Source organism: Mauremys reevesii, linkage group 4 (assembly GCF_016161935.1).
Source record: "Mauremys reevesii isolate NIE-2019 linkage group 4, ASM1616193v1, whole genome shotgun sequence".
Classification (NCBI taxonomy): Eukaryota; Metazoa; Chordata; order Testudines; family Geoemydidae; genus Mauremys; species Mauremys reevesii.
In genome coordinates, this window is record NC_052626.1 from 32,430,088 (window position 1) to 32,451,537 (window position 21,450).

Sequence of the window (21,450 nt, forward strand, 5' to 3'; positions counted from 1 at the left end):
ATAACGGACAGCGCTGGGAGCGCGGCTCCCAGCGTTGGGGCTTTGACTACACTGGCGCTTTGTAGCGCCGCAATTTGCAGCGCTGCAGAGGGTGTGTTTTCACACCCTGCTGCAGCGCTGCAAATTTGTAAGTGTAGCCAAGCCCTAAGGTGCCACAAGTACTCCTGTTCTTTTTAAGGAAGCAGAGATATTGTATTGATTACTCCCTCTAAAATACACTATGTGAAGTTATGTGCACTGACAAAGCTCTTAAGAATAAACCAACAATATTCCTGCTGCTGTTCTAATTTTGTGTTTACTGTGAGCTTTTGCCAGTTGTGATATATGTTGCAATGATTGTGAGAATCAAGCAGACATTTCAGGTCCTACATAGAGATCACCAAATCTGTTGTTGAGACTGGTTAGGGAGAGAATTGGAGGGAATCAAATTTTGAGTGGATGAAGGGGAGTTGATGACTTATTGAAAAATCTGCCCATTGTTTGCTGTATAATCAGGGCACTACCAAATTCACGGACCATTTTGGAAATTTTCAGGGTCATAGGATTTTAAAAATCTTAAATGTCACGGTTTTTGATATTTAAATCTGAAATTTCATGGTGGTGTAACCATATGCGTCCTAACCCAAAAGGAGTTTGTGGGGGGGGGAGGGGGTTGTAAGGTTATTTTAGGGGTGTTGTCATATTGCTACCCTTACTTCTGCACTGCTGGCGATGGCACTGCCTTCAGCATTGGGCTACCACGCAGCCGCCGCAGAGCTTCCTGCAGCTGCGGAAGGTTCCTGGAGGTGGATCTGACCCAGCCCAGGAGTGGTCTGGGTAGGGGGAGAGGAAATCACATCCTCACCAGCCTGGCTTTCACACATCACCTCCATATTGGTGCACATAACAAAATTCATGTGGTGGGGTTGGGGCCGAGGGGTTCGGAGTGTGGGAGGGGGCTCAGGGCTGGGGCATAGGGGGGTGTGGGCATTAGGGTGGGGCCAGAAATTAGGGGTTTGGAGAGCAGGAGGAGACTCTGGGCTAAGGTGGGGGTTGGAGGGCAGGAGTGAGGGCTCTAGCTGGGGTGTAGGCTCTGGGGTGGGGCTAAAAATCAGGGGTCTGGGGTGCAGGCTGCCCTGGGGCTACGGCAGGGAGAGAGGACTCTCCCTAGCACTCTCTCTCTCCCCTCAGCAGCACCTGGGCTGGGGAGGAGAGGCGCCTCTCCCCGCTGCAGCAGTTCTGGGGCTGGGGCTGGAGGAGGAGGGTTGCCTCTCCCTGCCGTAGCAGGTCTCGGGCCTGGGGAGGGCCTCTCCCCTGGCAGTAGCAGGGCTTGGGCTGGGTTGGGAGCGGGGTGCCTCTCTCCCAGCAGGTCCAGGGCTGGGTTAGGGCTGGAGGAGGGGCGCCTCTCCCCTGGCCACAGCAGGTCCGGGGCTGGGCTGGGGCCGGCGGGGAGAGGCATCTCTCCCCGCCACAGCCTTAGACCCTGCGTAGCACTTAATAAGGTGCTGTGTGGCCGCGCAGTTTAGAGGGAACTTAGGTGGACACCCACATCGCCCACTCATAAGTGACTACTCCCCCACACCTCATAACATGCTATTCTCACTTCTGTGCTGCTGCTGGCAGTGGTGCTGCCTTCAGAACTGGGGGCCTGGCCAGCAGCTGCTGCTCTGTGGCTACACAGCTCTGAAGCCAGTGCAGAAGTAAGGGTGGCAGTACCATGACCCCTCTACAACAGCTTGATTTCAATGGAGGGAAACCAGATTTCACAGTCCATAATGTGCTTTTCATGGCCATGAATTTGGTAGGGCCTTATGTATATGCAACTACAGCACTCAGCCTGTTCATTTGAAAAGAAAAAAAAAATCAAAATATCGTACCAAGGAGACAAAACTGCCCCTGAATTCAGCACTCCAAGCATGAGATGTCCCTGCAGTATCTTAGCATAGCTTGATCTGACATAAATATGAGCCCACAAGATCTTGAGAAGAGCCCTTTTCCCTCTTCATTCTGGGACATTTGACTTTCCACCAACCGCTATCTTGTTATGCCTTTGCCCTAGCAAACCTTGGTCATGATGTCCACCCTCTTGGAGGATAAGCAACTCTGTGTCTGAGAGTTGGATGAATGCTGCTGTGTGCATCAAACGTAGGCAGATAAGGAGAGATCCATTCTGTTTTCAGAACCAGCAGAATGGAATGTCTTGACATTTGTGAGCTTAAAAAACATAACCAGCTCTAGTAAACAATCATGTGGTGGCACGTATGTCTCTTAGTGGTCCTCTGTTGGTTGTTTGGACATGTGCTCAGCTCCTCCCACATTGAAGGGTCCTGAGATTATGAAGCTGTGCCTTTCTGCTGCACTCTACCTCCCCTGGGAAGGCTTATATAGGGCCTTTTTTATATAGGTCGCTCGGCAGGAAATGGGAATGGCAGTACCTTTTCCCAGTACCCTAAGGCCAGATCTACACTACAGACTTATATTGGTATAACTGCGTCACTCAGGTGTGAAAAATCCACACCCCTGAGCGAAATAGTTATATTGACCTAACCCCTGGTGTAGACAGTGCTATGTCAGTGAGAGAGCTTCTGCCATCAACATAACTATGGCCTCTCGCAGAGGTGGATTGACTACGCCAAATGGAGACGATCTCCCATTGGCCTAGGATTGTCTTCACTTCAGTGCTACAGTGGTGCAGCTGTGGCCAATGCAGCATTTTGAGTGTAGACCAGCCCTAAGTCTGTCCACGCTTCCCATGTCATTGTTTGTAGATTTCTGAAACAGGTTTGGCTATAACACTTTTTTTTTTTAATAGGGAAGAATTAAAAACCACTTGGTAAGTGAACCGCTCTCCTAAACTGCATTACCATTTTGGCCATCTGGCATAGAGGTGGTGGAGGAGGGCATGAGAGGTCACCGTGATCTCTCCTCCAGCAATTCTATGCAGAAGGCAGTGAGCCACCTTTATCTTGGTGATCCTATATAGGGGTATCCATAAGATGGGTGTCAGTGCTCCCTCAGTGGGAAGGGGCCCATTTGCACTGCTAGTGGTGATCATCATCTGGAATGGGGGCATGCCATGGTCCTGGCTTTCAGTTGGAGGGCTGTATTTTGGAAGCAAAAGCTGTGTTTCAGCATCTGCGTGCTATGGTCTTCGGAGATGAGCACCTGGAGTTATTATTCTTGACTGCCACAGATGTGATACCTCCAGCTACTGTTGTTTAAGCAGCATACTTTTTCTTGAGCTATAACTAATCCCCTCATTTTTAGGCCTATACGTCTTTGTCTTCGTCATACAGTGCTTGCATGGCCAAACCCCTTATTAATATATTCAGCTTTTCTCTGTTGCCCTATAATCACCTGGCGCTTTAGAAAGAATATAAGACTTATGGGCAGCAAAGAGTCCTGTGGCACCTTATAGACTAACAGACATTTTGGAGCATGAGCTTTCGTGGGTGAATACCCACTTCGTCGGATCCAGACTAACACGGCTACCCCTCTGATACAAGACACTTATGGGGACATTTTCAAAGTCAACTCCTGACACTCATTGAAAGCCCCTGCTCTTTGTGCCTTTGAAAATCTCCACTGTAGTCCTTGCCCTGATTAACTTCTTATCTAGGCATGATGTGACACACCATAGGGAGAGATGACATGCAAAGGTGAGGAAGGCTTACACAAAATAGGATTTTGAGGTTTTGGCAAGATGTGAAGTCTTTTTTCCTTCTAGGTTTTTTTGCACCATTAATTTTATTGTATTTGGTTGATGTGGGATGGCAAGAGGAAAAACAAGAGCTATTTTTGAATTTACTACAGAGTTTGGCCAAAAATTATGTGTAAGACCTACTTTTATCAGCACAGACCGCACTTGTATCTTGAGGTAGGACATTTTGAGGTGTTTCTTTTACTGGAGAAATGGCTCCTGTTTAGTATATTACTCTTGTGAGTGGCAAAGCTCAGTTAATCTGCTGAATGTTGCTTATGGAGTTTACAAAACTGTGTTTCCAAAAAGAATACAGAGGCAGTTGGAAAACTGCAAAGCAGGGCAACCTTTCAAACCATTTATCAAAGCACTTGCTTGCTAGTCCCATTTCAAGTCAGGTGAAACAATACTAATTATTGATCAAGAAAGACACTATATTAAATGACTATGGGAAGAAAAATCAGTGCAGACCCATTAGCTGTTGTCAGCTCTTTATTTCTGTTTTTAGTTGTCACTACTAATGGATTTAGTTCAGCCTACTCCATCCCATCCCTCTCTACTGGCTGCTAACCCCTTCCTCTTGAAAGTCACTCAGTGGCTTTTTTTTCGCCATTGGTGTATTAGTAGACTAAAAATGACCCTTTAACTTTTGACCCAGATACGAACATGGAATAATTTTTTTAAACATCTGTTGGGTGAAGGGTTGCATTTCAAACTGTTGCTAGGGTTGCATATGCTACAAAGTAAAGCATTTCAAGGAAAAGTTATGCAAGAAAATGGATTTTTTTCTTCTGTGATAAAAGCTAAGGCCAGTGTGTCTTCAAATGAGTGCCCCTGCCGAGGGGGTAAGTAGCCTGGCCCCTAGTTTGAGTATTGGATTGGAAGTTATAGCTGAGTTCTATTCCTAGCTCTGCCATTGACTTTGTGACTTTAGACATTTAACTTTTACTCGTGGACTCAATTTTTTTCTTTCTTTAAAGGAGGGCTAATGAATGTTATCTTTTTTTTTTTGTAGAGGGCAAGTACTAGCGATAGGTGGAAAGTGTGATATAAATGTTCCATATTATTTATTGATCTGCCTCTTTCATTATTGTTTCTCTATATTTAAAAGTGAGACATGGTTCAAGGACAGTTACTAAATGACATTTAATTTCTCAGTTGCTTGCAAGATTTCTGCAACAGAACCTAACAATTTTTAACATAGATTTAACAAGTGCAGTGGTTTTCAACCTTTTTTCATTTGCGGACCCCTAAAAAATGTCAAATGGAGGCGAGGAACCCTTTGGAAATCTTAGATATAGTCTGCAGACCATCAGGAGTCTGTGGACCACAGGTTGAAAATCACTATTCTATAGTAACAACCACCTTTCATGGACCTCTTAGATAGTCTGTGGATTGCAAGTAGAAAACAACTGCTCTGGTGTCATGAGAGATACTGCAACATCTACTAAGGCTATGGAAGAAGTCACAATATTTGAGCTCTTCTTTTACCAGGGCAGGGAACACATAATCCAATATGAAGTCACGTGAATTCTCTAGAATGCAGTTCTGTGCTTTGCTCCACATACACTCGGGCTGTAGGTAACTTACATGTTGGGGACAATCACGGAGGAGTTGTCCTCGCCATGTCACAGGTGACAGTATGGGATCATGGTAAAAGAATGATGCAAAACCATGCCTGATGTGGTATTATAATGACCCAGATAGAACAAGGTCCCTGTACTTAATGGGTGTGCGGTGAGGGGATTCTCTCTTGACAGCAATTCATGATCTCTTGATTTTTTTTTCTTGGTTTGTTTGCTTGTGGCCTAATCCTTACCTCAGTTACACAAATGCAACTCCCCACTAATTTAATTAGGAGAGTGAAATTGGTACAACAGTCTTATTGGCCTACTTTCCTTTTAATTGTTTCCACATGCCTTAAATGTGAGCTGAAAAGAGGATTGTTTACATGTTCTTGAGATCCCAAATCAGTACAGGTGAATTTCATCTTCACCTGCATAAAACCCAAATTCTCCACGTCTCCTCCCTTGCAGTCCCTATTCCCGCCTGTGCCCTGGAGTATCAATGTCAGTGTCTTTGTTCCATTGGCTGTAGACATCCCACACAAATAGATCTATGAAATGACAGATCCCAGAGTTCTTTCTGTGGCCCACCTCCTTTGTTGTTCTTTGTGCTGGCCTGCATGGTTTGCTTGGAGATCAATTCTAGGGGTCGCAGTGTGAGGTTGTCATGCACAACCCCACTGCAGGACATGAGTGGAACAGAAGGCTTTTCATGGACTCTTTGCACCAGTGGGAATTTCACCCTGACAGAATATACAAGTGTGCTAAGACTTAAATAGGAACATGGACATTGTAAAACAAACTACTTGAAAGTAAAACAAACTATCAAATGCTTAGCAGTGCAAAGAGCCAACTTTCTTGCACCGTGCTTGGTTTTTTTTTTTTTTTTTTTTTTAGGCCACTTACTGTTGCAGGAGAAAAAGATCTTATAACTACGGCTGTCAAGTGATTAAAAAAATTAATCATGATTAACTACATGATTAAAGGAATTTATGATTAATTGTGCAATTAATTGCACTGCTAATAATTAGAATACCATTTATTTCAATATTTTTGCGTGTTTTCGACATTTTCAAGTAATTGAACTCAATATATAACACAGAATACAATGTGTACAGTGCTTACTTTATATTTATTTTTTATTACAAATATTTGCATTATAAAAAACAAAAGAAATAGTATTTTCAGTTCACCTAATACAAGTATTGTAATGCAATCTCTTTATCATGAAAGTTGAATTTACAAATGTAGAATTATGTACAGAAAATAATTGCATTCAAAAACAAAACAATGTAAAACTGTAGAGACTACACGTCCACTCAGTCTTGCTTCTTGTTCAGCCAATTGTTCAGAGAAACAAGTCTGTTTCCATTTGCAGGAGATAATGCTGCCGGCTTCTTATTTACAGTGTCACCTGAAAGTGAGAACAGGCGTTCACATGGCACTGTTGTAGCTGGCTTTGCAAGGTATTTATGGGCCAGGTTAGCCTATCTGGCACGTAAATACCTTGCAAAGCCAGCTACAAAAGTGCCATGCAAATGCCTGATCTCACTTTCAGGTGACATTGTAAATAAGGAGCCGGCAGCATACAAACTTGTTTGTCTCAGTGATTTGGCTGAACAAGAAGTAGGACTGAGTGGATGCGTAGTCTCTAAAGTTTTACATTGTTTTGTTTTCGAGTGCAGTTATGTAACACAAAAAAAATCTACATTTGTAAGTTGCACTTTTTTGTATTCTGTGATGTAATTGAAATAAATATACTTGAAAATGTAGACAAATCAAAAATAATACATTTCAATTGGTATTCTGTTGTTTAGCAGTGTGATTAAAACTGTGATTAATTGTGATCAATTTTTGTAATCACAATTTTTTGAGTTAATAGTGTGAGTTAACTGTGATTAATTGACAGCCCTACTTATAACTAAATAGCCTTTCCTTTCACTTAATTGTAATGAGGTGCCATGATGTTGGCTATTTTTTTTCTTTTTTCTTCCCTAGTTGTCCTGTATTCTTCTCCACTACTATCTGAGTCCTTCATATTCCTGCAGCATTGATTCCATGCTCTGGTAGCCTCCTGTTCAGTCCTATGAAAGATTTGCTTAGACTTAATAATGCTTTTCACTTCAAGAACCTGACACTCAAATTACATTACCTTTTGTTCTACAGCAGTTGTAAGTTTTATAGCTCGAGGGATAACTGAGGTATTGAGTAGTGAAGTGACTGATCCAAGGGTACACAATCAGTGGTAGAGTCAAAAATGGAATCCAGGTCTTCTGACTTAGTATCGTCTAATGATTAGAATCGTGACTCATTGTACCAATGTTTGTTTTTTACTCACCCATCTGTTCACTGAAACTCTTAAAGTATCAAAAATGATGGGCATCTAGAAAAAAGTAAAGCATGACTGTGGTGGTTGTGACCGTGTATTACTATTATCATGGTTGTTTTTACTCAGATCAAAATAAGTCGCTCTTTTCCTCCCCACTCCCAAAGATATTTGACTTGAACTAACTTGGAGCTTGATTTTGTGCATTGCTCAGCATCTCACAGGATCATGCCCTTAATTTCAAACAATAAATGAACATGTGCTTGTGAATCAAGGGTCATGTTTAACCAGGCAGAAGCCTTTTTTCACTCTGTCCTTGTAACTGAGATATGACATGCCAGTTTGCAGAGGAGGAATTCAAAACAGAAGAGGAAAAAGGTTGTTTTTTGTTTCATGTTTAAAAGGCAGATATTTCTCCTACTTGAATTTTCTGTGCATGTCAACCTGAGACAGGAACAGTACAAAACTTTAATCTGGAGTTACAGGGGTTGTTTCTACAACTTCTGAATTCAGAGGCTTGCTTTTTATGTGAAGGTTTATGAAAATTAAATGCTTACTGTGCAGTTGTTGCCATCATTAAAATCATTGTAAAGTGCTGTATTGTAACTGTAAAAATTACATATAGAATTTCAGCCCTATACATTAGAAACATATTCAGGGTGTGTAGAAAATTGACTCTGATTGTATGAGTGGCTATTTGTAATTTTTTGTGAGATTACAGTGGATCTAAGGAATGTGTTTTATAATAATAGCAATTGTTGGCAATGGGTTTGCTTGTTTTTTTTGTTTCCTTAAGAATTGCCTAGCAGTGTGTTTCTTTGGTAAAGTAGCCTCAGACAATTCTAATGCTCTGTGTCTTTCTGCAGCTGATTTCACTTTTTAAAAAAAAATAATGCAAGCACCTCAGCTGCACAGCTGTCATAGAATGCTGATTGTTACAGTGACTACTAACCTGGTATTTTGTCCTACCTAGTTGTTATTAACTACAGAAACAATTGTACACAAATGAGGCTAATCATTTATATGTTGGATTTCTGGTTTGGTAACTTAAAACATCAATGAATAAAGATAATTGACGAAAAGTTCCTCTAAATAGTGCTGACTGGTGAATCATTGCTAATGGTTAACAAATACTTGGGAAGATGCAGCCTCAGCTTATCCATTTGCCAAGTAGATAATTTATGGTTACAGATTTTCATAATGCACTCTTACCCCCTTTTGGTATCAATATGCTGTAGCTTGTTACCAAGTTCTTGTGTTTTTAATTTGCAGCTGCATAGATTTCCCCTCCCACCCCCCAGGTTTACATGAAGACACTGGAACTCCTATCTAGTTCCCTTTCAGCAGCTGATGCTCAGCCATTAAGGTTAGATGGAGCTAAAGTGAGGGAGAGACTGCTGAAAGGAAAGGAAAGCACACTTTTCTCAGTGTCACTGTCTTTGAGAATGAATAGAACAGAGCCAGCCTTTCAAAGTAGCATTCGCACAAGTTCCCTTTGTATGTGGAAAAGCCTCTCTGCCCTTGGCAACCCCTGGGTGCTGCATTGCTGATTCAACAAGACATAAATGGTCACAGTAGGCTTGATTTGTTGAATTCTATGACTGTGAGCTGCTTATTTCCAGTAGTTCCTGCTACCAAGTTTTCAGATCTCCAGGAGTAGTGACATATTTGATGAGGGAAGTGTAATCCATGCTGCATTGCAAAATGTATTTTAAAAAATTCCACTCCCCAGCATTCTCTGTTTTAGTGAAAATGAATCCATTATTTAAGCAAGTGCTCGTTCGCTCGAGTGCATTTCTGAGAGATTACTGCAAGGCTGAAGGCAAACTGCTCTTAAGCATTCAAAAAGTGCAGTTTCCTCCAAATTGCCGTACCTGGAATGTCTCTTGTTGCTCTTATGAAATAGACATTTTATAAAGTAGGGGAGGAGGAACTTGCATTTAGGAGGAATTATTTATATTGGCTTGCCTTCCTTGAGAACCAGCTCAAAAACACTGAGTCTAGGTTTCTGAAATTGCTTCATAATTCAAATGATTACAATGCTAGGTGGTGAGTGAATGCTGGAATAATATGTTTGTTTGCAGCAACTACTGCCTCTTAACAGAACAATACTTTCAACTCAGTCATTTTTTGGGAACCTATTACGTTTATACTCTTCCTTATGGTGCTGGTGATGCAACCAATATCTCTAGAACAGCAAGGATTCAGCTCTGACCCTACTTTAAAGCTCAGTGAGTTGAGCAGAATAGTCTGATGGCTTCATTTTTGCATGGCAAACCTGAATGTGCTCTCAGTACCAGACGAATAGCCAACATTTTCACAGCTGGATCCCTAATGTCAACCGGAGTTCCAGGTGCTTGGCATGTCTGAAAAGAAGACTGCTTATTCTGCTGCCTAAATATGGATTTTGGTACTTAACTGCAGGCACCCAAGTTTGACTGTGTATCTGTGTCATCTAGCTCTTTGGATTTACTTTCACCTGGACAACTGCCTTATTAGGTCAAAGTGAAACATTGCAGCCCCTGGGAGCAAATGAGACGTTCAGATGTGCCTGGTACAGCATACGTCACCTACAGGAGCTGTACAACATTCCAATGGGTAATTTATGAGCGTCATTACCGGAGGGTTTTAGAACACTGGACAAGTGTAGCATCTGCAATGATGCTGCAAAAAGTGCACAAATTTTCACTGGTGCCATTTCTTGGAACTTCATTATAAATCTCATGTTATGATGTTTAATGTTTTTCTTCAAGTTCTGAACTCTGGAGTAATGTGAATACACCAGAATGTCAGCTTTCATTTATAAAAAAAAAAAAAAAGTCTAGCCCTCATGGTGCGGGTGAGAAGCTTGAAAATGGGAACTCCTAAAGGTTCACAAGCTGGAAAAGAAATAAAGAACTCTAATAGACTTGAAAAAACATGATTTTTTTTTTGTAGCTTATCTCATGATTTATTGGATGTATGTGTGAGCGGAGTGTGTGTACTGACTTATGATTTTTGAACACTTGGGGCTGGCAATACTGAGTGTGACTTCTTTGGAGGGTTGGGTCTTATAACATTCCCCTCAACCCACAATCTGTCTGTCTCTGAATGCGTCCTCTTCAGGTTTTTGTAAAGACCCACAACTGACTCCCTTGGGAGTGGGGAGAGTGGGAGGATAGAGAACTCCTCTCTTGACAGCTCGGTTCTCTGAAAATAGTGGAGTCTAAATAGCAATCTGTTAAGGAGTTCTGTTTGGAAACAGATCCCTAAAACCTGGATTGGGGCATCTGTCTATGAGTCTGTGACCTCTGCAACACCAGAGAAACCTAAGCAGTGGATGTGTTTTTGAAGCTCTAATCCAGTGGTTTTCAACCTTTTTTCATTTGCGGAACCCATTTTGAATGGAGGTGTGGACCCTATGGCAATCTTAGACATAGTCTGCAGACTCCCAGTTGAAAACCACTGTTCTATGGTAATGACAACCTTTCGCAGGCCCCTTAGACATAGTCTTCGGACCCCCAAGAGTCCATGTACCATTGGTTGAAAACCACTCTAATCCATTCATTTGGCTGTAACTGTGATCCTCCCAAGATTCAGGATCATGCAACAACTGCCCTTAAATAGCACTCTGCCTGTTCAAAAGCTATATGGGTACTAGATCCTCTCAAACCTCCCTGTGAGGTAGATATGGTATTAGCTCCATTTTACAGAGTGGAAACTGAGGTAGAAAGGTATACGAACTTGCCCCAAGCCACACAGCGTGTCGGTGGGAGGTAACGTTTAAGGTAGTTTGAAGACTTAAGTTGGTATACCTTTTTTACGCTGAGGTGTCAGAAGGAGGTGAATGTTAGCATGAGGAGGAGTGGGAAGCGGGTTGCTTTGAAGTATACATTTTTTACGTTCTTAGCATCTATAACCGCTTCAAGTGCAATCATCTCTTTTCTGGCTTTTCTGCTAGCCTCTGGGCCATTTGGAGGTGGTACATAAGTTGCATGTTGGTAAATCATTGGGAGTTTGTTACAATATATATTTATACACTATATTATCGTCATTATTTGGTAAGAGGGTTGTGGGGTTTTGTTTTGATACTTCCCACTGACTTCAGTGGGTAGTTTGACTTTGATTAATAGTAGGATGTGGCCAAAGGAGCATGGAAATCACATCAATTTAAACTAAACTTCCGAATTCTTATCCAATCCTCCTTTCTGTGCTAGATACAAGGTAGGTCACTTGCTGCCAGTTACTCTGGCAATGGTGGGGATGGGGTGGCAAGTACCTGTACGAGCTAAATCTCTCTTCTTTCCCTTATTTTTCTCTCTCTCTCCTCCCAGCTACCCAGAGATGTGAACCTTCAACCTTCTTATCCAGTAAAATGCCTCTACTAGTTGATGTCCAGGAGAGGTGCTTTAGCTGGTAATGTAGCAGGTTCAATGTATTCTGAGCCATTTCCTAGCTATGGATGGCACTATCATTCAGGACAAAGCAGGACATTGCTGTGGTCTACCCCAGCCTCAAGTTCTCCAAAACTACCCTTAATTCAGACTGGTCTTTGAGCGATAGAGAAGTTCAATCCTAATGCCATAATTTTAAGGTCTGACAATGTGGGACTTATCGGGCTTGAACCAAGTGATGAACTTGCTTGGTAGCAGGGAAATCTTTCCCCACCTCCACTCCCTAGTGGAATAAAGCTCCCAGATCAAATTCTGCTCCTACTCATGCTGCATAAGCTCTGTAGTGGCTCAGGTACCTTCCATGTTTATTGCCAAGGTAGGTGTAAATCTGGAGCACATCGATTGAAGTTACTGGAGTTACTCATAATTTAACGCTATTCAGATTCTGGTTTCTAGCTCTGTTGGATCATGAGATGTCTACCCTTACATTTGTTACTAGTCAAAGACCGAATAATGCCTGTCCTGGCTTTACCACCGTGTAACTCTGAGGGGAAATACCACTTTTTCGGGGGAGGCGGTCATAGAATCATAGAATATCAGGGTTGGAAGAGACCTCAGGAGGTCATCTAGTCCAACCCCCTGCTCAAAGCAGGACCAATCCCCAACTAAATCATCCCAGCCAGAGCTTTGTAAAGCCTGACCTTAAAAACCTCTAAGGAAGGAGATTATACCACCTCCCTAGGTAACCCATTCCAGTGCTTCAGGAAAGAGGGAAAGAAAAGAGCATAATTTTTTTTTTTTTTTTAATAGCAGAATATTTTATGTTTGAAGGCAACTATTTGAGCTATTTATCTCAGTGTACCTATATATCAGATGGCTGTGCATTTATTGTTGAGATATCAACCTTGTGTGTGTACGCGTCCTATTTTAGTAACATACTACATGGTTTTTCTTGCATCACAAAATGATTTCATTCCAGCGCATCTCAATGCTTGACTTAATATACTCCACATTAACTGTGGAGTAGCTACTGCTGCCTCCATAATATATCTGAAATAATACAAATAATATTACCGAGACAAAGTTACTTTTTAAAGAATATTATTAAGGTTGCAAAGTCAAGCACTCAAAAGTTAGGAAATGCCACAATTATGGATACTTCTGCAACTGTAATTTTCCCCTCTTTTGCCTCCTTATTTTGTCTCCCTTATACATTATGATACAATCTTATTACATGATTACGTATTATTGTTTCCATAGGACCCCTGTCTGATTCAGTGCACAGGCTGGACGGTGCTCACTGAATGACCTGCTATTTTGTTTTCTGCTTTTCGTTCAATATGTAGCCCTGTTCCTTATTTATTGCACTCAATTCAAACTTTGCTCTGTAGACAGAATTATTAATTTCCTCAGATTTTCTATGGTTCCAATTACTAGAGTATGAGTCCTTCACAAACGTCAATAAATTGTATCTTCACAGATACCTGTGAGGTGTGAAGGGGTGGTATTATCCACATTTTACACAGGAACAACTGAGGCAAAGAGAATGAGGTAAAAAGTATTCACATTATTTGGTTGCCCAATTTGAGACACCTAGGACTTGATGTTTTCAGAGTACTTAGCATTCTATGAGACTTGTATTTTCAAAGTACAGCTCCCATTGACTTCAGTTGTAAGTGCTCGGTACTTCTGCAAATCAGACCTCAGGGTCACAAGATGGATTCAGAAAATTAGGAATGCACAATTAATGACCACTCTTGGAAAGTGTGGTTTAAGTGACTTGACTAGCATCACATGAGAATTCTGTGGCAGAGGTATGTATTAGAATCCAATTTTTCAGGGCAATTTTAATCATGAGACCATCCTTTCTCTTCCTGCAATTCCCTGGCTTATTCACTAATGCCTTCCAGTTTTTGCAACAGATGAGGCAGATAGACAACAGCCTCATTCACTACTACACAACCTTAATTCATCCCCAGAGCAAGCTAATCCTGTGCACTGAATAATGCAGAGGTCTGGTGGGGGAAAAAAGTATGTGATCACTTAATAAGACTGTGTCATAACACACATGCACAAGGGGGCGGAATTAAGGTTGCACAGGCAACGTTAATCTGGTGTTTTCCAATTTCTATAGGCTTGACTGAGCCTTTGTGTGAAATTTCCTAGATTTTTTTTTTAAATTAAAAAAAAAAACATACTGAAAAAACCCTGAAATTCTTTGATGTGGCATCATATTGACACCCACATGGGTCATCAACAGAGTTAGAACCTTTAGATACACTGCCCAGACCTCTGCCACTTGAGTTTATGGAATAATTGATGGCAATAGGTTGTCCTTGTACTGTTGACCAGCACTAGAGAGGGTGGAGGGTGGGGATGATACAAGGTTTTCCAGTGGCTTCGTGTATATTTATTGACAGCAGAGGAAATGGTGAGACTTGGGAATTATAAATTCCACTTCAGGTTCTGAAGGGATGCATGGTCTAGTGGGCACAGACTCTTACCTGTTCTCTACAAGCATAACCGCTTCTTCTCCATTCTTTCCATACTGGCCTTGTCTTAGCTTCTTTGCTCCTGGCTCCTCGTCCGATCTGTCTCCCCATTTCCCCTTGGTTCCCAGTCCTAGTCTTTCGCCACAAACTCTTCATTCAGTCTCCCATGCCTCTCTCTGGCTCTTGTTCAAGTCTTCCCCCATCCTTGGCTTCTTGTCCCAGTCGCTTTGCGCAGCCAGTTTCAGTTCTTCCCCTTGACTCCAACATCTTGTCAGATCTGTTTCCCATTGCCCCCACACTGGTTCCTAACTCCAGTTACCTCGTCCAGCCAATCGCAGTTTCTCTTCTCTTCCCTCCCGCCCAACCTCTGCCATTCTGGGTATGTCTACACTACCTGCCGGATCGGCGGGTAGCGATCAGTTTATCAGGGATCGATATATCGCGTCTCATCTAGACGCGATATATTGATCCCCGAACACGCTCCTGTCGACTCCGGAACTCCACCAGAGTGAGTGGCGGTAGCGGAGTCGACAGGGGGAGCAGCGGCCGTCGATCCCGCGCAGTGAGGACGGGAGGTAAGTCGAAATAAGATACTTCGACTCACGTAGCTGAAGTTGTGTATCGTACATCGACCCCACCCCCTAGTGTAGACCAGGCCTCTCATTAGACTCTTGGTCCTAATTCATTCCTTTCCATCCTGCTGGTCTGGCTTTTGTCTAACTCTGCTCTCAAATCATACAGCTTCCTCCTTCAGGGTGCCAGCAGGCAAGTCACTGAGAGCACAGGAGAGAGAGTCTTCTCTGGAGTCAGTTCCATTGACTGGCCCCACCCTACCCTGACTCAGAGCAGCTATTACAGGGAAAGTCAGGCTTCACCCCCATAACCCTAGGATGGAAGAAGCATGGAGTCACTCTGTGGCGATGGCACATGTACAGTTTGGTTAGCACATGGAGCTGTCAGAAGCTTGAGCATGCTTAGTGAGGATCTGCTAAAATCTAAGAAGTCTCTACTGAGCATGTGTGAACTGAGGTGTGGTTGGTTGGTTTGTTTGTTTGTTTTTATTTTATTTTAAGGTCTATAATTCGGCCAAAATTGGGTACTGCAAAAGGCATATTCCTGATGCAAAGGCTACCCCTACCAAATTTCAAGTCCTGCTCCAAAGCATAGGAGTGCTAGAGCTGTTCATAGAAAAGGTCCCCAGAATATTTTAAAATGGGAAAAACATTTCTTTCCCTTGCCTCATTATTAAAAAGGGCTCTCAATTTTGATTGAAGGTTTTTTGTTTTTTTTTGTTTTTGTTTGTTTTTAAATCTGCCTCGCCAATAACCAGCATGTAAACCAGCAACTGAATACAGGGTCTTATAATGGGAAGTGTCAGGCAGCCTTAATAATAGGTGGCACTATCAGCCCTACTTATAATATATAATAAAAAAGTAAGAAGCAGCAGTTTTGTAATCCAAAGGGCAAAGATGCCCACTCCTTTTTATTGTGGGATTTATTGCTCACTATAAATACAAAGAGTAGGGCCTTCAAAAACTAAATCACTTTTTCATACTTTCTACATTTTCTAAAAAAGAAATTCTGACAAATATATATGCTATGTTAAATGTGGCCTGTTAGGGCAAATTTTAAATAGGGGTGAGGAATCGTCCCCCTGCCCACCTCCTTTGAATCTTGTGAGAGAAGATTCATAATGCCTTATTTTAAAAAAAAATCTTTACATATATTTGTTACATACATCTCACACATGAATGCTATGTTTTTTGACAGAATGGAGGCATGAAGTTTGTCATATTATTGAAAACTTTATAGTCTTTTTAATATTTATCACTTCAGAGTGTAAATCAGTTTTGGTCACTAGCAAATTATAACTTACTAGAAATATATTAAAAGACAGAGAACCAGTCTAAAGATTATATTCTCCTCATTAGGGTGATCAGATGTCCCGATTTTATAGGGACAGTCCCGATTTCGGGGTCTTTTTCTTATATAGGCTCCTATTTCCCCCTACCCCCGGTCCCGCTTTTTCATACTTGCTGTCTGGTCACCCTACTCCTCCTGGACATGGAAGAGGAGACATCCAATAATATTGAGTCCTTTTGCACCTAACCTTTAAATTCTTCTGTAAAACAATAACCTGTGAAAAACAGGACTGGATAAGATTACTGTTTCTAGCCTTGAGAGGACGCATTGTTAAGGAGTTTGAAACATTCCACTGCTAAGATTATCAGGGAGTTGTTATCCACTCCTTAGTCATTTGTTTCCTAGGAGACAAATGTAATCAAAGCATTTCTTCCCCTACCCCCCTTCTCTTTTTTGATTGGAGACGCTATTGACTTTTGACACTGGAGGAGTTAGTGGAGCAGCACACCAAATGTCATAAGATGGAAATTAATCACTAAATGATTGGTCATAATTCCTCTGACTTGCTTTGTGATGGAAAACTAGTCCTTCAGCTAAACAGCCAGTTAAGAAACTCTTCACTCTCTGATTGTCAAGAAGTATACTCTTAACCAAATGTTGCTTCATTTTTTTTTGAATACATACCCTGTTTCTGCTGTGACTATGCTATTACTAAAAAAAAAAAAAAAGACATACATTTAAAATGAGATACAGATGCTAAAAAATTATTTGCTAAATTGCAAACTCAGATTCAGTGACGATTTCAAGAAAAACTCTTCAGTCAATGTTTCCTTTTCATATAGGATCAACCTAACTTGTCTCTTACAGATCTTGCCTCCTTCACCTCCCCCACTGGTGCAATTCCATATCCTTAATTGGAATTATTCCTCATTTACACAGATGTAAATGAGAGCATCAATGAACCCAATATATATAATGTACAAAACTTCTTTCTTATTGGTTATTTTATGAGACCTAATCCTGTAGGATTCTCAACTTCCATTAACTTTGGAAGTTATGGATGCACAGTAAGTAACAGGAGGTACTTGGCAGCTTGTACCTTTTTAAAAAAAAAAATCTCTGTGCTGTTAGATTTAAAATCAGAATATGTATAAACAGTATTTCAAAGTTACTACGATTACTAATTTTTCCTCCCAAATGGACAAATGTCATGAATATGAGATATTATTTTCCTTAGATTTACTCCCTTAAAACACTTCCTTCTCCTTGGTGTTTATGCTGTTCAGATAAAACCGCATGTGTTTCTCATAGCATAAATCCTCTTGCCCCCTTCCCATTTGCTAACATCTTGAGGTGTTCAGAACTGTCTGCAGCTTTTGGGGCATGACCAGTGTTGTACAGATGGAGACAATTGGCTTCTTGTTCTTCGGGGCAGACAGCATATGCAGGCCATTTTTTTCTCTCTTTCACATGTGTGTCAGTGACTACATTCTGAAGTGATTGGCTGTATAAGTACCTAGGTATCTTTGCTATCAACCTACCTTAGGTCTCTCTCTTGATATTTACTGATTCTAAGGTATCTCCCTCCTATTGAATATTTGTATTTTTCAGGTTGTATTTTTGTTGTACGTTTCCAGGATTAATCTCATTTTACTGCTTGTCCCTGTTCTTAATGTGTTTAGGTCCCATTGTATTTCTGTCTCGTCTTTTTAAGAGGCCAAGCTCTCTCAACTGCCGCTTACTACTTCATGTCAGGGAATACTCACCACCTTATAGGGCCATATCCTACGTTTGCAACACCTTCCAGTTCTGTATAATTAGTTGGTTTACTGTTTGCTGTTAGATGTTCTGTATCTGATGAAAACACAGGCATCCAAGTTCTAATTTAACCACCTTGTAGAAGAGTCTTACTCTGCTAGAAGCTACATACTAAAGGTCACAACAGGGTAATCAGCATTAACATTTTTTTCATTGAGATATTAAGTGTAATTACTCTTGCGATAAGAAACTCATATTTGCAATCCTTGGTGCGTCTCTGAACAAACAAATTTTCAAGTAAACCTGGCTCTGTTTTGAACTGATGTTTGACATCTGGTATAATGTTTGAAGACTGAATGCAAAATGTCAGTTATCAATTCGGATGCTGCTAAAAAGCACAGCTAGTTTCACTGAACCCTGAATCTCAAGCTCACTGGGGTAGTCTAGTGTATCACAGCATTTTTTGAATACTTCATATGCAATAATTTTCAGTACATAAGTGAAGTGTAGTCTCTTTTTGGTAGACCAAAAGCTGTGTATGTGTATATAACCGAATATAAATAGTGTAAGTAACTGTATAATAGACACATAAATGTACTAAAGTAATGTTAAAAGGATCTCTTGAAGCTTGATTGCCCTTAAATATAACTTTCAAAAAGTTTTTCCATGTTCTGGATACTAAGGATTACAGCAAGTTTTTCCCTCTAAAAATGCTCTCTGCTTTGTAAATTCTTCTTAAAAGGACTATATTAACATCTTTCTCACTCTACCTAGTGGGTAGAAGACAGGACTGGGACTCAGGAAAACTGGGTTCTGTTCCTGGCTCTGCCACTGGTCTGGTAGGTGACCGTGGACAAGTCACTGTCCCACTCTCTGCTATCCCTATCTGTAAAATGGGAATAATGGTACTGACCTTTGTAAAGCGCTGGAAGATGTATAACTCAAAAATGCTACATAAGAGCAGAGTATTATAATACAGCTACACTGACTTAAAATGCTTTGAAATGATTTTGGTATATAGAATTGCTAACTGACTGAAATAAAAGGGCTTGTAAGTAGACAGATGGAAATTAGTCAGGCTTTTAATTTTGGACTCTCAAGCAGCCATTGTGTTAAACTCTCTGAACATGGAAACATCAGGCCATTCCATTGCCACTGCTGGAATATTGTTGATACATGGGTACAATATGTACAATCTAAGACAGAAGTCTCCAAACTCTGGGGCGTGCCCCCCTAGAGAGGCATGGAGGAAAATTCTGGGAGGTGCAGCTGAGGCCCCAGCCAGCCTTCATACGGGGTAGGGATGGGGTGCCACCCAGCTCTGCTCCTGGCTCCAGCCCCGGCCCTGGCTGCCAGTTCTGTGCCCGGGGCCCCGCTCCTGGCTTCATGGCTGGGGCCCTAGCCCCTGGCCTCAGCTCCACTCCTGGCCCTGGCCCCACCCCCAGGTATGGCCCCAGCTGCTGCCTCCTTACCACTGTCCACGGTCCCCCTCCCGGAGCCATGGCCCCACTCCTGGCCCCAGCTTGAGGAGGAGTAAAGAGGCGGGCGTGAGGTAAAAAGTTAGGGGACCATTGAGCTAAGATCATCCTGGAAAGCCCATCAAGCATAGGGTCACAAGGATTCTTCCTAACTTGTGGTAAAAGTGAGAAATACTCCTTCTGTAGGATCAACAGAGTGGTAGGCACTTTCCAGACATAATCCAGGGAGCCTTACTTCACTTAAGACAACATATAGGCAAACAAATAGGATGTAAAATGCAACAAGACTGAGGCAGTATGCTTGAACACCCATACGTGTGTCTACAGCTGTATCTATTTTGCAAGCTTAAGGGCTGGATCCCACAATGAGCTCCAGGAAGGCAGAAGACTGCTCTCAGATGGGAGTCCATTGCAGTGAGTGGGGCTTTGTGAAGGCTCAAGGATCTACTCAAACAGATCCAGATGCAGGAACAGGGTCGGGGGATTGTGAGTTTGGAGGAAGGTTTGTAAGAATCTTGTATATTGTGTAAAGAATCTTGAAGTACCTTTGTAGGGTAAGGCAACATTTTGAAAGTTGATGATGTTCCACAAACATGACAGGGTTTCCAAAAGCAAAAGTGGTCCGCCCCCCCCCCCCCACACCCAGTTTTAGTTATGTACTAATTTCAGAGTGCTGCTTTTTTTTTTTTTTTTTTAACTCCACTGCGTACACATCATAACACATAGTTTAATATACTGATGATCTTACTTTACTAAAGTAAAGGCTTGGAAAGATGAGATTTTTGTCGCTAAATGTTAGTAAACATCAATTTCACTGTGTACACACAAACCGACAAGAAAATATTTCCATCTGTGATCATCAAAATTTACAGATAGGCAAAGCAAGAAGCGTTTTTCTTTAGAACATTAGAGTTTGATTCAAGGATATTTACTTTGTATATTTTGACATGTTGACAACTTGTGTTTTACCTGTTATGGAGCTTTAACTTTTTGAATTTCAGCATCTACTGTCCTTATATAATTATTGTCTAGCCCCCCCCCCCCATGATGAAAATAAAAAAAAGCTTAAAACCAATAATTTTGCAGAATTGTGAAAAAAATAAATTGATTAAAATAGAACAAAATGGTTAAACAAACATTGATATTTGTTGAAATTATTAAAAAAACAAAAACAAAAAATTGAATTCTGCCAAACCTAGATATAGTACTGAGAAAGAGTAAGTGTCAAGAAATTGTAGTGTAACTTGACTTTTTCCAGAAGGGGGGAAAAACAGCTAACGTTTATCCAAAAATCTTACCAAAATGACTTCAGTATGGTAGGCTACTTGAAAGCCTGCAACCTCTGTAGCAATCAGTAACTAGAACAGCTGTTTATTTATGAGTTTCTTTTACAGACCTACCTATCTTGTTTTGGACACTTGTAGTGAAAAAAATAGCATCCTATTCTGTGTCTGAACTGACATTTTTCTAAGTCAGTTTAGGACTCGCTTTACATCTTTTTAAAGAGTTCAAACCGAACGATTCAGAATATCTGCACTCTGACCTTTGATTGTACTGATACAAGGATTGCTTTGATCTACAGAATAAATATTGAATTTTGGTGTAGGCTTCCCCATCACAGACTGACTGCTAGAGTTTTCAGTGTGTCCAGAAAGGTTAATTAAAGTTGCTGCTGATTTAACCAATCAAAATTCCTCAATAGCCTTAAATTACTTAAACTCTGATTATATTGGATTTTTTTGGTTTTGTTTTCTCAGAAAAATAGTGTATGGATTAATTTTATTTTGTACTAGAATTGCATGGATGTCATGTGGCTGAAGGATTAAGTCCTTTCATTTTTAAAACAGTTGCTAGGGTGTTTTAAACTCTTCCTTTTTATCCCTGTTTCCTGTTTTTTGTTTTTGTTTTTTTTTGTT

General features: G+C 41.2%; 1 protein-coding gene across 10 annotated transcripts in view; it reads left to right on the forward strand.

The window, feature by feature from the left end:
• Positions 1-21,450, forward strand: part of FOXN3 (forkhead box N3) — a 399,108-nt gene that overhangs the window by 245,697 nt on the left and 131,961 nt on the right. The gene's annotated exons all lie outside the window — the stretch shown is intronic.